This window comes from Myotis nattereri, assembly GCF_964212035.1.
Source record: "Myotis nattereri genome assembly, chromosome: X".
Lineage (NCBI taxonomy): Eukaryota > Metazoa > Chordata > Mammalia > Chiroptera > Vespertilionidae > Myotis > Myotis nattereri.
In genome coordinates this window covers 122,738,363-122,755,964 of record NC_138078.1, presented here as the reverse complement: position 1 = coordinate 122,755,964, position 17,602 = coordinate 122,738,363, and the positions used below count along the sequence as shown (strand labels likewise).

General features: G+C 38.9%; 1 protein-coding gene across 1 annotated transcript in view; it reads left to right on the top strand.

Moving 5' to 3' along the window:
* GPC3 (glypican 3) overlaps positions 1-17,602 on the top strand; it is a 407,972-nt gene that overhangs the window by 22,750 nt on the left and 367,620 nt on the right. The window lies entirely within an intron of this gene.

Here is a 17,602-nt window from a genome sequence, read left to right as displayed (position 1 = left end):
TGTATGTAAGTGTGTGTGTGTGTGTGTGTGTGTGTGTGTGTGTGTGTGTGTGTGTGTGAGGGGGGGGGAGAAGGGAGGGGAAGGGAAGAGGGAAGGGGAAGGGGAAGGGAATGGAATACTGTTCCTTGGAATAGAATACTGTTTTTCTAAAACTTGGTCTAGTAGTATCAATTAATATGACCTAGTTCTTTTCAAATGGAACTCTTAAAATTCTGGCATTGATTACAAGTGAGAAGGGAGCACATCAAGCCCAAACCTCGGCTGGCCTCTTGAGATACAAAGATGAGTCAGTCAAGGGTCTTTGCATCAAGGAACTTAAATCTAGTGGAGATAAGGCATGCAAATAACTTTGGTACAAGTTAGAGTGTGTGAGAAGTGTCTTTATAAAGGAAGCAGTATGCTATGGGAATTCAAAGGACAGAAAACCTGTGGAGTACATATTTTTCTGCTCCCATGAACACTCTCTCCTGTGATAATCCAATCCAAAGATAACTAGGAGTCAATTATACATCAATAAAGCTGGAAAATGTACAACATACAGACAAAAAATAGCCAGCGAAAACTAAGAATCATCTTGTAGCAGGGCTCACGTAGTTCCCCTGTTACTCTCCTCCAGCTCATTTATCCCTTTATCCATACCATATTCCTTGGCAGTGCCTGAATATGCCACCCACTTATGTACCCCTGTGTCCTTGCTCCATTTTCTTAGATGTTTTTAAAGAAGGAGAATGATGTGATCAAATATATACTTTAGAAATATCTCTTCTTGACTTGTATGGAAGAGTGTAGAACAGGGGTCCTCAAACTTCAGCCCGCTGGCCACATGCAGCCCGCCGGAAACATTTATCCGGCCTGCCGGGTGTTTTTGCCACCGCTGCCTGTTGCTTAGCAGCCGACTTGTCCCAGGCCCGCAGTGCGCATGTGTGGAATGTGCCCGCACTCTCCGACTCCCCTCCTTCTCTCTGTCTCTCGACTCCTCCTCTCCATCTTGGGTGTGATTGGACGAGTCACGAGCTTGCCTGTGCAGAGCCTGCTGCTGCCTGAGGACCGAGGTAAGAACAAGTTAGGATTTATTTTTTTTTTTAAGTTAGGAGGTCTATTTTTTTTATTTTTTTATTTTGCAGTTAGTAGGGCCTTTTTTTTGAAGTTAGGAGAGCCCTTTTTTTTTAAGTTTTGTTTTTTTACTTCAAAATAAGATATTTGCAGTGTGCATAGGAATTTGTTCATAGTTTTTCTTTTAAACTATAGTCCGGCCCTCCAACGGTCTGAGGGACAGTGAACTGGCCTCCTGTTTAAAAAGTTTGAGGACCCTTGGTGTAGAGTCATGAAAGCCATTTTGGAGGCTATTCTTTTTTTATATTTTTTTTCTTTATGGATTAAGGTATTACATATGTGTCCTTATCCCTCCATTGCCCCCCCATCCCCACTCATGCCCTCACCCCCCCTGTTGTCTGTGTCTGTTGGTTAGGCTTATATACATGCATACAAGTCCTTTGGTTGATCTCCTTATCCCCACCCTCTCCTGCCTTCCCTTTGAGGTTTGACGGTCTGATCAATGCTCCGTCTCTGGATCTGTTTTTTTTTTTTTTTTTTTAATATATTTTATTGATTTTTCACAGAGAGGAAGGGAGAGAGATAGTCAGAAACATCGATGAGAGAGAAACATCAATCAGCTGCCTCCCACACATTTCCCATTGGAGATGTGCCCGCAACCCAGGTACATGCCCCTGACCGGAAGCGAACCTGGGACCTTTCAGTCTGCAGGCCGACGCTCCATCCACTGAGCCGAACTGGTTTTGGCTGGATCTGTTTTGTTCATCACTTTATGTTGTTCATTATATTCCATAAATGAGTGAGATCATGTGACATTTATCTTTCTCTGACTGGTTTATTTTGCTTAGCATAATGCTCTCCAGTTCCATTCATGCTGTTGCAAATTCCTTCTTTTTTTACCGCAGCGTAGTATTCCATTGTGTAGATGTACCACAAGTTTTTAATCCACTCATCTGCTGATGGGCACTTAGGCTGTTTCCAAATCTTAGCTATGGTAAATTGTGCTGCTATGAACATAGGGGTGCATATATGTTTTCTGATTGGTGTTTCCAGTTTCTTGGGATATATTCCTAGAAGTGGGATCACAGTCAAATGGGAGTTCCATTTTTAGTTTTTTGAGGAAACGCCATACTGTTCTCCACAGTGGCTGCACCAGTCTGCATTCCTACCAGCAGTGCATGAGGGTTCCTTTTTCTCTGCATCTTGGAGGCTATTCTTATTGTCCAGGTGAAAAGAGGTGAAATGATAAGGCAAAATGGAAAGAAGGGAAACAATAAAGGGACATTTAAAAAACAGAACTAGTGAGATTAGTGACATTTGGTTATAAGGGATGAGGGCAAGTAAGGTGTCCAGAATGATGTACAGATTTCTAGTTTTTAATTAGTTTGGGAGCCCATTTCCTGGACCAGTCTGTGATCTCCAGGGCAGGGACTCTGTCCTGTTCATTAATGTATTCCTTAGGTTGGGCATAGTCCCTGGCATAAAATAGGCATTCAGTAAATGTTGGATGAATGAATCCTTCACCATGTTGTCAGGCTGAATGTAATCATAAAATTTGTATTCCCAGAGCACATGTTGACTGCTGCTGTTTGGGAATGTAGTCCAGCAAGAACCTCTTTGTGGGAGAAGGTAGTGATCTAGGGATTCAACTTTTACCAGGTATGAAGTGAAATGCAGTTAATTGATAGCTGGCAGTAGAGGTAAAGGTAATTTATTATTTAATTTTCAGGTTTAGAGAATGGCATAGCTCTAGGGTTTCTTTAAACTCCCAGTACTGCAGTGTGGCAGACACATTTTGGCCTACCTTTTACATAGACCAAAATGTAAAAAGTAGAGTCTGTGGTAGCCCTAGGCATGATCTTTGATTTAAAGTCTGAGCTTGTGCCTGGTTGGCTCAGTGGTTGAGCATTGACTTATGAACCAGGATGTCACGGTTTGATTCCCTGTCAGGGTACATGCCCTGGCTGTGGGCTCGATCCTCAGTGTAAGGCCTGCAGGAAGCAGCTGATTAGTGATTATCTCTCATAATTGATGTTTCTATCTCCCCTTTTCTCTCTGAAATCAATTATCTATCTATCTATCTATCTATCTATCTATCTATCTATCTATCTAAAGTCTGAGCTTCTGATACGCAGGTACGCCCTCTGCAAGTTCATTTTCTTCCCGGCTAAATAACAGAAGAGTAACTTTAAGCTGCACTCCCTAGGAAAATTTCTTTTACCAGCAATCATCACTTTCCCCACCAGTTTCAAATGCAGTCATTTCTTTCTTCTGTATTCCTATCTTGATTAGCAAGAAATTAATGAGTGTGTGAGATTTGATTTAGATAATGATTAATTAGGGGAAAAGGCACCATCCTAATAGCACCATTATATGCTAAGGAAATTAGCTAATATTTTTGGATAGCAAATTGACTTGTCCTCCATTTATAAAAAAATATTTAAATAAATGGATGAGCAAAATAGATTCAGAGACACAGAAGTGTGGAACAGACTATTGACCCTCAGAGAGAAGTCTGGGTAGGGTGAGTGAGTGGGGAGAGATTAACCAAAAAACTTGTATGCATATATGCATAGCCCATGGACACAGACAATTGTGTGGTGAAGGCCTGGGGTGGAGGGCAGAAGCAGGCTAAAAGGGGTCAATGGGGGGAAAAGAGGGGATATATGTAATACTTTCAACAATAAAGCTTTCTAAAAAAAATACTTGATTTTTTCCTTGGTTCATTAATAGTGCAATCTGCACTTACTCCTTTGGATAATTTTAATGGGCATCTGTTATTTTCCCTACAAGTCATGAAGCAACCAGTTTTGGATGTCACTCATTTATTAGCTTAATATTACTTTAATGACAATATTACATTATTATTTTTAGCATAATGTACCTTTGTTAGCAAAAAAATTAAAATAATCTGCTGTTCATAAAGCAGATCTTGGCAATAAAATGTGTCAAATCATTTTATATATATATATATATATGGAAAAATTTCAATTTTCATTTTTACTGAGCTCTGATGATTCATTCTCTTCTCTTGCAGTTTGAGTATGTTCTATCTGCTCTTAGAAGAGTATAAGGATCAAGATGTATATCAAAATTTTTGTTCTTTAATGTGTTTTTAATGTGATTTTTGACAATTTATAGTCATTTGCTAAAATTGCAGTCTAGTAAGGTAGCCAACATATAGAGCATAATAAAGGTAATTAGAGAATTCAAGTGACCTTCAGAGGTTATTTAGTCCATTTCCCAATTTCAGGCAGTAAGACTAATCTTCCTAAACAGCACTCTTCATCATATTATGCCTCTGCTTGAGAACCAATAGTGGTCCTTTATAGCCTATGGTGTCAAACCCACAGGCATATGTCTGCATTCAAGGCCCTTCAAATTCTGTCCTGTCTTAACTGATAAGCTAGCTACACCGTAGATTGAAGCTTCTCACCAGGCAGGTTAGTTTTGTCCCACTACTCCACTGGTGCTAAGCACATTTCACCCATTGGTCTCTCCAAATCCTTCCCATCCTTTATTTCAAGCCCCATTTCAAGCCCCATTTCCCCCTGGAAGTCTTCTATGACCCCTAGAGCTTCTGGTGGGCATTCCCTTATCTAGGAACTGTTATCCCTATTACATATATAAAAAACAACTTTATTGAGATATAATCTATAATAATAAAAGTATAATATGCTAATTAGACCAGACAAAGCCCCATTTCCCCCTGGAAGTCTTCTATGACCCCTAGAGCTTCTGGTCGGCATTCCCTTATCTAGGAACTGTTATCCATATTACATATTTAAAAAACAACTTTATTGAGATATAATCTATAATAATAAAAGTATAATATGCTAATTAGACCAGACAAAGTCCCCACAGGTGGAGGCCCCGACAGAGGCCCCCGGCCATGGCAGCGGATGGGGGCTGAGGCAGAGGCAGCTGCCGCAGTGGTGGGGGCCAAGGCCCTTGCATGAATTTCGTGCATCAGGCTTCTAGTTTACAAATAATAAGATGCACCCATTTTGAATGAAGAATTTCATGAGCTTTGGCAAATATATATACCCATGTAACCACTACCCCAACTAAAATATGGACTGTTTTTATCACTCAGAAAATATACTGCATGTTTCATAACCTAACCATAGACCAACTTTTACTGTTCTCTAGCTGTTTTTGTGTGAAAGTCTGGTATTTTTAGCATGAATTTATTTTAATTTTACTTAACATGTATTAAATATTTACCTTATACTGAGCAGACTAAGAGCTTTGCACACATAATCTCATTCAATCCTTGCAATAACTCTGTAAAGTAAGTGCTATTGATAACTTCATTTAATAGATAAGGACAAAAAGCCCTGGAGTAGTTAAATAACCTGCCCATACTTACAGAGCTATAGAATGGTGGGGCTAGCAACTTGGTAAGAGGGGCCATGAGTGTTTTTTCTCATTCTTGCCCACCAGTGCCTAACATGGTGCTGAGGCCATTAATACTGATTTAGAGTAAAATTCAAAAGAACAGACATTTTTAAAACAACCCCATACACATTGTTCACTAACCTCTTCCAATTAAGGACAGGGCTCAGGCACGGAATTAGGTCACCAACTTATCGTGAGCCTATGACTACACAGTTAAAAAAGAACTGAAGACTTAGTCCTGGGGAGGTGGCTAAGGGAAACCAAGAGCAGTATGAAATGTCAAGTCCTTGAATGGAACCAAAATAGAGCAAAAACTGGGCCCAAAGGAAAGAATTTGTGATGGAGGTCAAGAAGGCAAGTAACCAAGCCTAAGAGATCCCCTGACACAAGAGTACACATCAGCAGGTTTAGCCTCTGAGAGGAGAGGCAGTGGTAAGGTGCTCAGCTTGGATACACGTGGGCATACTCCCCCATAGGAAAGCTTCCATAACTACGATATCCCTTTTCAGTTGTAAGATACAGAACTGGACCCAATGTGCAAGCAAGACATGGTCTCAGAATAATTAGAAATGAATTACTTCATAGTTCCTTCAAGTGAAACATTTATTTGTATATTTTCAAGATGTTTGGAATTTGATTTTGTGGTATTTTAACATTTTTTCAAGATCAAAGTTAAGCATATGGATGTAAAATTTTCAGGGTCATCTGTCTCCACTCCCTCTTTTTAGATCAGACAGACCAAAGTTCTTTACTAGTGTTCTCAGTCTGCAGTGCTCATTAATTCAACACTATCTGTACAAGGTTGAATGGGATCAGCAGGGCATCCCAAAGGTGATGGGAGTCATTCTCTGTTCTTCAGGAACTAGGAGAGGAGATTATAATATGAAGATACTTTTTAATCCTCCCAAATAAATGGAAACTAGCAGCCCTGTAATGACTTCAGTTAATTTTTTTTTTTTTTAGCATCTGGGAATGCAAGTTATTAAGCCTGAAAGAATTGAATGTTTCTGGCTCATTTGAATAGTCATTTGCTAAGTCTTCACCTTATCTTCATCCCAGACTATATTGCTGGTCTCTATTCCCATTTTCCAGCTGAATTTCATTTTTATAAAAAGAATTTGATGAATGTGGTTTACCATTCCTTTTCCTTTCCATCTAATAAAGGAACTATTTTCTTTTAAGCTTCTTTTGTTCCTGACATACTTAAAGAATGTTTTGCTCCTTACTGTTCTTTTGCAGGTTGCATCTTTTTTTTTTGAATTGACCTTTCCGCTTTTATGAACACAAGTATGTACCAGTTCTTGGTGTACCCCTCTAGTAATTTGCCCTTGGTTTTACTTTTTATTCATCCCACTTGGGATTCAGTTCCCAGAATAATTCTTTGTTTTGTTGATGAGGATTCCTCTCTAAATTATTTTTCTATTTCTTTCTATTTTGTGTGTTCTTTCTCTTTTTGTTCTTTCATGTACATGTTCATGCATTGAAATGGGCATATTTCATTGTTGTAATTTCATTTAGGCATGTCTAGCTCTCTAGGGCCACATTGGTCCCTATGCTGTCTTATACTGGGACTTTTTTTCAAGCTGGACTATGAGATATACAAAGTGAATTTAAAATATTTTCCCCTTTGGCATATATTTCTTTCCTTCCCAGTTTGGAAATCCTGAGTTCTTATCAGCTTATAGATACTTTATTTCCTCAAATCTATAGCTAACTCTTAGCCCTCAGATCAATTGTACTGGTTTATTGATTAACTAGGCAGTGATAACTGGGAGGGAGGATAAATATTGCTGTATATACATTTCTTATATTTGGATATAACATATACCTTTCTTCATGACATCTGACATGTTTCCCCAAAAGTTCTCATTTGAGGTTTTATTCCTTTAAAGATTTTTGGCTAAATGAATTCTTGCATTCGTGGGAGTTTATACAATGATGAGACTTGACCATCTCAGAGAAGAGACACACTAATCAAGCTCTAAGTTACTTTATGAATTATCATATCAAAGGCAACTGAACTGATAATTCAAAGAGTCATTCCTGGGATTCTGGAGGTATACTGAGCAGAAATTTGTTTCCTTCTAAGATCTAAGCAACTCATAGTACTTCACAGAAAACAGATCTGAAGCCGTATTATTTTGTAATTCCCACTAGAGCTGGTGGGAGTAGGAACAGTATGAACAGCCACCTTGCCAACTAATCCTACCACTTCTGAAAACTTGAAGTCATCACCAGTGGAAATTTAAAAACACAAAGTATTTTATCTATAATATTTAATTTTATGAACATATTTAAATACATATCTTTCAAACACATACTGTATCAGTTTACCAAGAAAATAAATAAAACCTGGCTAGGTGGACAGGAAGTTGGTATATGCAAAATACTGGCTATATAGGATTTTTCATATCTACATGTGTTACAACTGAACTTGCTTAAATCTAGATTAGACACTCTTCCCTAAGGGGACTCTTTCCTTTCTCGGTCCCATAAAATGAATCAGTTTCTATTCCTAGAATAGCATTACATTTTGTTACCTCGTGTAGAAAGAACACAGTGAGCTAGAACTAATTGTTCCCCCCATTTTCTGAAGATAATCATAAAGCCTTTAAGCTTAGACCATATTTAAAATCAGTTTAAGACTTGTATGTGAGATTGACATTTCTAGGAAATAAATCTGAACTCTGTGTCTCCAGACCCCAAATTGTATTTTGACATGTTAAATATTACCTTTCCATCCAGTGCTATAAATTGCAGTGCTTGATTACATTTTGGGATATGTATTATCTGTGCTTTCCTTTACTACATTTGTCAGCAGCTCCCATGAGGAGGGAGAAGTGGAATGCTTGGCGTCAATACCCTAGTCTCCCAACAGTGATGTCATGTGAGGCAAAACTTGAAACTTGGACAGATTCATTAAGGCCATGATTTAACTGGAATTCCCAGGGAAATAAGATGTAGTAAAAAATAAATTTTCTGGTAACTTAGGACTAACTTGTCTCCTCCCCACCCCTTATTTAAAACCTCAATTGTTGAAAAGCTCTCTAAAATGTCTGAAAATGCTTTCCAGCTTTATTTCCATAAGTTTTGATATTCACTATGGAACCTTATTTATGAAGATCTTATGGGACTTTGGGGGAGTCCTCCCTATATTCCCAATACATATTTTGTAATCCTAGCTAACTGTTGATTTATTGCACTCATTTACTATGCAATATGTATTTATCTCTGTTAATCCCTTTAGACAGTGAGCTTTTGGAGGTAAGGGCTATGTCTCTCTTTTTTGTCTTTATTTTTATTGGATTTATTGTGGTGACATTAGTTAATAAAATTATATAGGAAGTCCATGTCTCTCTTGTTCAAAGTTGCACCTCTACCATGTAGCACAATGCTTGGACATAGAAGATGTTAGATGGGTCCTCTGAGAAGCGAATACCAATGTGGCATTAGATGTGCAAGAGATTTATTGGGGAAAACCCTTGTGAAGGAAAATGAGCAGGGATCTGAAGGATGCTGGAAGAGCCATCAGACTGTGGTGTAGGTCTGACCCCTGTAGAGGAGAGAGGGAAAGAAGGAGGGTTGAATAGGAAGAATCTTAGACTGGAGTGCAGTTTTAAGAAACATTTGTTTAGATCAACTAAGAGTTGTAAAGCCAAAATCCCTGTCAGCAAAGTTCTGAGTCTCACAGGACTTAGCATGCTTGCCATAGTGATTGTGGCCTGGGCACAATATGATGGTAAGTTCAGAGTGCAGCAGCTGGGACCATTAGTCAATTACATTCACTACAGTAGGAGGTCTGAGATGCATATTTTCATGGGAAGAAGAGAAGGAACTCAACAAATTCTTATTGAAGGAAGAGTTTAAATAAATCAGGAGTTTCCAAAGAGGAAGGATATTGGACGTAATATTCATTGAGCCCCAATATTTGCTAGTATTGGTGGAGGATATAAAATCATGGGACTCTCCCTCACTTCCCTCATCTATCCTCAAATACTACCTTATGAAAGAAGCCTTTCTTATATGCACCCAATGCAGGAGCACCCAAATATATAAAAAAACTTCTGGAAGATATCAAGGGAGAGATCGACAGCAATACAATCATAGTAGGGTACTTTAATACCCCACTGACATCACTGGATAAATCCTCTAGACAAAAAATCAGCAAAAAACACACACAACAGCAATCCTCAATGACTCATTAGATCAGATGGACTTAATTGACATCTTCAGAACATTTCACTCCAAAGCTATGAAATACACATTCTTCTCAAGTGCACATGAGTCATTTTCAAAGGTATACCACATATTGGGTTACAAGCAAAGTCTCTCCAAATTCAAGAAGATTGAAATCATACCAAGCATCTCCTCAGACCAGAATGGCATAATATTAGAAATCAACTACAATAAAAAAATTTAAAAATTCAAACAGAGGCTAAATAGCATGCTATTAAACAATGATTATGTCACCAAAGAGATCAAAGAAGAAATTAAAAACATTCTGGAAACGAATGACAATGAAAACAAAACAATCCAAAATCTATGGGTCACAGTGAAAGCAGTCCTGAGAGCAGAGTTCATAGCTCTACATGCCTACCTCAAAAAACAAACAAACAAACAAAATCCCAACAAAACAAAACAAAACAAAAACACAAGAAAAACTAGTAATAAATTATCTAACTCTAACAAGCAACAAGAAAAGCCCAGCGTGAGCAAAAGGAAGGAGATAATAAAGATCAGAGCAGAAATAAATGACATAGAGACCCCCCCCCAAAAAAAAAACACACAAAAGATCAATGAAATCAAGAGCTTGTTCTTTGAAAAGATAAACAAGATTGACGAACCTCTAGCCAGGCTCACCAAGAAGCAAAGACAGAGGACCCAAATAAACAAAATCAGAAATGAAAGAGGTGAAATAACAACAGACCCCACAGAAATACAAAGAATTGTAAAAAAAAAAAACCCAATACTATGGCCATAACTGGTTTGGCTCAGTGGATAGAGCATTGGCCTGTGGACTGAAAGGTCCCAGGTTTGATTCCGGTCAAGGGCATGTACCTTGATTGCGGGCACATCCCCAGTAGGGGGAGTGCAGGAGGCAGCTGATCAATGTTTCTCTCTCATTGATGTTTCTAACTCTCTATCCCTCTCCCTTCTTCTCTGTAAAAAAAGATCAATAAAATATATTTTAAAAAATACTATGAACAACTCTATTCCAACAAACTAAACAACATAGAGGAAATGGACATATTCCTACAAAAATACAACCTTCCAAAACTCAATCAGGAAGACTAAAAAAATCTCAATAGGCCAATAACTAAGGAGGAAATTGAAGCAGTAATCAAAAAATTTCCAGCAAACAAAAGCCCGGGACCAGACAGCTTCACAGGGGAGTTTGACAAAACATTCAAAGAAGAACTAAAACCTATCCTCCTCAGACTATTCCAAAAAGTTCAAGAGGAAGGCATACTTACAAGCTCTTTCTATGAAGCCAGCATTACCCTAATCTCAAAAACAGACAAAGACTACACAAAGAAAGAGAATCACAGGCCAATAACCCTCATGAACATAGATGCCAAAATCCTCAACAAAATTCTAGCAAATCGGATTCAGCATTTTATTAGAAAGATCATATACTATGACCAAGTGGGATTTATTCCAGGGATGCAAGGATGGCACAATATCCCCAAATCAATAAACATGATATATCATAAACAAATTTAGAAACAAAAATCACATAGTCATATCAATCGATGCAGAAAAAGCATTTGATAAAATCCAACACCTTTTCTTGATAAAAAACCCTCAGCATAGTGTGAATAGAGGGATCATACCTCAACATAATAAAATCCTTATATGACAAACCTCATTCTCAATGGGCAAAAACTAATATCATTTCCTCTAAGAACAGAAACAAGATAGAGATGCCCACTTTAACCACTCCTGTTCAACATAGTACTGGAAGTGCTAGCCGTAGCGATTAGACAAGAAGAAGAAATAAAAGGCATCCAAACTGGAAAAGAAGTAGTAAAACTGTCATTATTTGCAGATGACATGATACTGTACATACAAAATCCTAAAGACTCCATAAAAAATTATGAGATTTAATAAATGAATTTGTCAATGTAGCAGGATACAAAATTAACACCAGAAAATCTATGGCATTTTTATACAACAACTAGAGGCCTGATGCATGAATTCATGCACAGGTGGGGTCTGGCTGGCCGGCCCCAATGGGTGCCAATTGGGCTGGGCCTGTGATAGTGGGGAGGGGCCACAGGTGGTTGGCTGGCTGGCCCGCCCCCGATTGGGGTGTTGGGAGCCAATTGGGAGTGGGGCCAGCCTCGAGGAGGGTCCATGGGTGGTTGGCCAGCTGGCTCTGCCCTTGATCTTCCCGCAACACCCCAAAAAGTGGCAGGCACTTTTATATATATAGATAGTGAACTTACAGAAAGAGAGAATAAAAAGTATCCCATTTACCATTGCAACAACAAAAGAATAAGATACCTAGGAATAAACTAATGAGGTAAAAGACTGCTACTCAGAAAACTACAGGACGTTGAAAAAAGAGATAGAGGAAGCCATAAACAAATGGAAGAATATACAATTTCTTGGTGTTCATGGATTGGTAGACTCAAGATAATTTAAATGTCCATACTACCCAAAGCAATCTATAGATTTAATGCAATCCCCATTAAAATACCAATGGCACATTTCAAAGACCTAGAACAAACTCTCCAAGAATTCATCTAGAATAAAAAAAAGACCCCAAATAGCCATAACAATCCTGAGAAAGAAGAACAAAGTTGGAGGATCACAATACCAGATATCAAGCTATATTACCAAGCCATGGTTCTCAAAACTGCCTGGTACTGGCACAAGAACAGATATATTGACCAATGGAACAGAACACAGAATCCAGAAATGGACCCCAGCCACTATGCTCAATGAATATTTGACAAAGGCAAGAGCGTACAATGGAGTCAAGACAGTCTCTTCAATAAATAGTGTTGGGAAAATTGGACAGATACATGCAAAAAAATGAAACTAGACCACCAACTTACACCAGACACAAAAACAAACTCAAAATGGATAAAGGACTTAAATGTAAGATGGGAAACCATAAAAATCTTAGAGGAATCCACAGGCAGCAAAATATCAGACATATGTCATAGCAATATCTTTACTGATACTGCTCCTAGGGTAATGGAAACTAAGGAGAAAATAAACAAATGTTACTACATCAGAATAAAAAGCTTCTGCACAGCAAAAGAAACCATCAGCAAAACAAGATAGCTCACTGCCTGGGAGAACATATTTGCCAATGTTATCTCCAATAAGGGTTTAATCTCCAAAATTTACAGGGAACTCATACAACTTAACAAAAGAAGATAAACAATCCAACCAAAACTAGGCAAAATAGACACTTTTCAAAAGAGGAGATACAGAAGACCATGAGACCTATGAAAACATGCTCAAAGTCACTAATCATCCGAGAGGTGCAAATCAAAACAACGAGCTACCATCACACACCTGTCAGAATTATCAACAAATCAACAAATGACAAGTGCTGGCAAGGATGTGGAGAAACAGCAACCTTCGTGCACTGCTGTTGGGAATGCAGACTGTTGCAGCCACTGTGGAGAATGCTATAGAGTATCCTCAAAAATTTAAAAATGGAACTTCCATTTGACCCAATAATCCCACTTCTAGGGATATATCCCAAGAAACCAGAAACATCTATCAGACAAGATATATGCACCCCTATGTTCATAGCATCACAATCTACAATAGCTAAGCTCTGGTAACAGCCTAAATGCTTATCAGCAGATGAGTGAATTAAAAAACGGTGGTACATCTACACATTGGAATACTATGCTGCTATAAAAAAGAAGGAACTCTTACCATTTTCAACAGCATGGATGGACCCGGAGAGCATTATGCTAAGCGAATTAAGTTAGTTGGAGAAAGATAAATATCACATGATCTCATTTGTGGAATATAATGAACAACATAAAGTGATGAACAAAAATCCAGAGACAGAGAGGCATCTAGCAGACCGTAAACCTCAGAGGGAAGGCAAGGGAGGGTGGGTGGAGGGGGTAGAGATCAACCAAAGGAGTTGTATGTATGGATAGAAACATAACTAATGGACACAGACACAAGGGGGGGTGAGGGCATGTGCTGGAGTGGACAATGAGGGGGAAAGGAGGCATATGTAATACCTTAATCTATAAAGAAAAAAAGAGAAGCCTTCATTGATTACTCTATATGAATAGAATCATCCCCACAACCACCACATTCTCTATATTCCTTGCTTATTTTTTTAAACATTAAAAAATTAACAGCTTCATTGAGGTATAATTGGTGCAATAAATTGCACACATTTTAAGGGTATAATCTGATAAATTTAACATATGTATATAGCCATGAACCAATCACCACAATCAAAATAATGAACATATCAATCATTCTCCAAAATTTCCTCACTCCCAACCCTCCCTGTCCTTCACCTCCTAATACTCACTTAACTGCTGTCACTATAAATTAATTTTCATTTCCTAGATATTTATATAATGGAGTCATAGAGTATCTAATTTTAAAAAAATTTGGCTTCTTTCACTTAGTGTAATGTTTTTGAAATTCATCCATGTGGTAACATGTACCAATACTTTATTCCTTTTCATGACTGAGTAGAATTACATTATATATATAAAATCTCACAGTTGGTTTTTCCTTCCTTACTTAGTTTTATTTTTCCTGTACTACTTATCACCATAGTTTGTTGTCTCCCATAATTTAAGGTCCTCAAGGGGAGGGACTTTGTATATTGCTATAGCCACAGTGCTTGACACATAGGTGCTCAATTAATATTTAATGAATGACTTTCATTTACTCCCATGGCTTCAGTTTTAATTCATATGCTGATGACTTCCATGGCTGAAGAAGTTTGTTTAGTCACCAGTTAAGAGCTGAGAATGACAAAGATTTCTGTCACTGGGAAACTTGATAGATGATGATCATTAACTGAGATAACAGAGTTACAGAAGATAGAACTGTGTGTGTGTGTGTGTGTGTGTGTGTGTGTGTGTGTGTGTGTTTATGAGATGTATTGAATTCAGTTTTGGGCATGCTAAATCTGAGATTCCCATAAAGTAGTTGAAATGTGGGATTTTGGATCTTACAAAAGAGGTGAGGGCTGGATTAGGAAGTTTAGCAATTGTATGGGTTTAAATAAGATCATCCCAAAGGAGATGTAGAATGAGGCAGAGGGTCAATAACATTTAAGTGATAGGCAGGAGAAGAGGAAGCAAGAAAAGACAGATAAAAATGGCCATAGCAGTAGCTGCATGTGTGTTTGTGTTGGGGGAAAGGGAGTAGATTCATTAAAACAAGGGAGAAAGAGAGTGTTTTAAGAAGTAGAGATTGGTCAACTGTGAAGGATGTTATAAAAAGTCACATTGAAGTATGGAGGCATGGAACAGACTAACACGCTCAATGTAGGGGTGGGAGGACGAGGCAAGATAAGTCAAAGAATTTATATACTTATATGCATAGCCCATGGACACAGACAATATGGTAGTGAAGACCTGTGAGTGGGAGTGGGTAGGGGCTGGGTGGAGAGGGGCAAAGGTTGGGAAAATGAAAGACATTTGTAATACTGTCAACAGTAATCCTATATCAGTGATGGTGAACCTTTTGAGCTCGGCATGTCAGCATTTTGAAAAACCCTAACTCAACTCTGGTGCCATGTCACGTATAGAAATTTTTTGATGTTTGCAACCATAGTAAAACAAAGACTTATATTTTTGATATTTATTTTATATATTTAAATGCCATTTAACAAAGGAAAATCAACAAAAAAAATGAGTTCGCATGTCATAGGTTTGCCATCACTGTGCTATATAATAAGAGAGGGATATACTAATTAGCCCAGATATGCTAATTAGTCATGACCATTATGCAAATTGACCATTATTCCAACACAATAAGAGAGGGATATGCTAATTAGTCCTGATATGCTAATCAGTCATGACCAGTATGCAAATGGACCATCACTCAACACATAATATGGCTGCCCCCATGTGGCCACAAGATGGCCACCACAAGATGGCCTGTCAGGGAGGGCAGTTAGGGGTGACCAGGCTGGCAGGTGAGGACAGTTAGGGGCAACCGGGCCAGCAGGGGAGGGCAGTTGAGGGCAATTGGGCTGGCAGGGGAACTGTTATGCATCGATCAGGCTGGCAGTGGAGCGGTTAGGGGGTGATCTGGCCGGCAGGGGACGGCAGTTGGGGGCAATTGGGCTGGCAGGCAGGCGAGCCATTGGGAGCCAGCAGTCCTGGATTGTGAGAGGGATGTCCAACTGCCTGTTTAGGCTGTTAAATTGTGTTGTTTACCCATGTCTTCAGAAAAAAAATCACTTCTACCCTAATGGTAAATAACCTGCTTCCCTATTTATAATGGTCTGGCCCTCTAGCAACTTCAGTGCCAAATTATAGCTAATTTGCCTACAAATGTCAGGTGGTCATAATAATCTGGCCACTCAGTGTGTGTGTGTGTGTGTGTGTGTGTGTGTATAGCGACCGAGGAGCAGGCCTTGCTGGGTGCTGCCTACAGGCCGCACTTTCCTGTTCACCGATCGCTGGATCGCCACAGCGACCTTGGGGGTAGCACTTTCCTGCTCTCGGATTGCCATGAGGTCCCGGCTGGTGGCGGGGCTTAGGTGGCACATGGGGGTCCCGGATGGGTGCAGGACTTAAGCTGCACACAGGGGTCCTGGCTGGGGGCGTGGCTTAGGCAGCACATGGGGGTCCCGGATGGGGGCGGGGCTGCACACGGGGCCTGGATGGCGGCTTGCGCTGTCCCGCCCTGCCTGCAGTATGCAAATTAGCCGCCATCTTTGTTTCAGCTAATTTGCATATCACACTGATTAGCCGATGGGAGGCGTAGCGAAGGTATGGTCAATTACCATCTTTGTCTATTATTAGATAGGATAATTGTCACATTGGATGAAGACTCAGAATAGTTTCTGATTTGGCAAATCTTTATGGAAATGCAAAAATAAAAAGCATTCTGCATCATAATGGAGGTAGTAGTGAAATAGCTCAGGAGTTCAAAGGAACAAGAGTTCTGCATTTGTGATAGAACTAAAATTTTGTCCCAAGGAATTTGGTGACTGCCTGAATGTTAATATTGTACTCTGGGTGTTTCCTCTGTGAATCTTGCCTCGGATTTTATTTTATTTTATTTTTTTTGCTATAGGATTTCTTTTTTTAAAAAATTTCTTTATTGATTAAGGTATTACATATGTGTCCTTATCCCCCTGGTGTCTGTGTCCACTGGTTAGGCTTATATGCACACATACAAGTCCTTTGGTTGATCTCTCCCCCTTACCCCCGCCCTCCCCTACCTACCCTCTGAGGTTTGATGGTCTGATAGATGCTGCTCTGTCTCTGGATCTGTTTTTGTTCTTCAGTTTATGTTGTTCATTATATTCCATAAATGAGTCAGATCATGTGACATTTATATTTCTCTGACTGGCTTATTTCACTTAGCATAATGCTCTCCAGTTCCATCTGTGCTGTTGCAAATGGTAAGAATTCCTTCTTTTTTTACAGCAGCGTAGTATTCCATTGTGTAGATGTACCACAAGTTTTTAATCCACTCATCTGCTGATGGGCACTTAGGCTGTTTCCAAATCTTAGCTATGGTGAATTTTGTGCTGCTATGAACACAGGGGTGCGAATATCCTTTCTGATTGGTGTTTCTAGTTTCTTGGGATATTTAGTTAAAATAATAACACCAACAAAGCTTTGGTATGAAACTGCTGTTTTATTCATTTATCCCCACCCCCACCCCCCAAAAAAAAGCAACATTGGGTTGACCAGACATACATTTCATTAGGAAATCATAACTGGAATTTTGAAACTTACTTCTTGGTTATGTTCTCATTTGTAAATTATAATCAGGAAAAATAAATTGTAGGGGTGTAGATTAATCTTTTAACAGACATTAAATATTGGTGTTCAATGGTGTATACTTGGTGCTATAAATTAACTTATGCAGAATTTATGAGTCAAATGTAGGCAATTAATTCTAATAGTTATTCAAAAAGAATCAGTCATAAGGATAATGGGGAGAAAGGGAT